The following is a 719-nucleotide window of genomic DNA, read 5'->3' as shown; positions in this document are numbered from 1 at the left end:
TCTTCCGATCTATATATATATAGACGATGAGAAATGGAGCAATAAATAACACTGAGAAGTGGATCGTTGGTGTTATAAAGTCATTATTTAATTAAGATGAGAGTATGACTTAATAACAACAGAGATCCACTTCTCACTGTTATTTATTGCTCCATTTCTCATCGTCTTTATATATATTAAACTACGGTTTTACCTTTTAAATTACCTACTACTGTATACCTTATAACAAGGACCATACATACTGAGGTAATAGCAGGAGTGCCTATGGATACATCTATCTCTTAGATGGTTACATTACCTCTAACTTATATCTTTCACTATATATATATATATAATAGTATTAATTAATTATAGGAGACGGAGTTCATATTAGACTTTTATGAGGTGCAACATATGTTTCGAGCCATCACTCTGGGTCCCTTCAGGTACACTGATAAAGAAGTATCACTTGAGATTTTTAGAGTCAGTTGGCTTATTGTTATATACCCATCCAGTTCAAGAATGAATAAAAGCAAATAATATTATAGAAATGCAAAAGATTCAAATATGAACATGGAAATCATGTGTTCCAGTTTAGATAAAATGACCTAATTAGCTTTCGCTGTCATAACTGCTTAGAGGCAAAAAGAAAGTAGAAGGAAAAGGAAGATTAATACTTAGACAAATAGTCTCATGTTCATGCATACACACACACACACATGCATATACATATATGCATA

General features: G+C 31.7%; 1 protein-coding gene across 2 annotated transcripts in view; it reads right to left on the bottom strand.

Annotated features, from left to right (window-relative positions):
* Positions 1-719, bottom strand: part of LOC106880276 (feline leukemia virus subgroup C receptor-related protein 2) — a 300,669-nt gene that overhangs the window by 949 nt on the left and 299,001 nt on the right. The gene's annotated exons all lie outside the window — the stretch shown is intronic.

Source organism: Octopus bimaculoides, chromosome 3 (assembly GCF_001194135.2).
Source record: "Octopus bimaculoides isolate UCB-OBI-ISO-001 chromosome 3, ASM119413v2, whole genome shotgun sequence".
Taxonomy (NCBI): domain Eukaryota; kingdom Metazoa; phylum Mollusca; class Cephalopoda; order Octopoda; family Octopodidae; genus Octopus; species Octopus bimaculoides.
The sequence above is the reverse complement of the archived record's forward strand: the minus strand, read 5'-3'. Positions and strand labels throughout refer to the sequence as shown.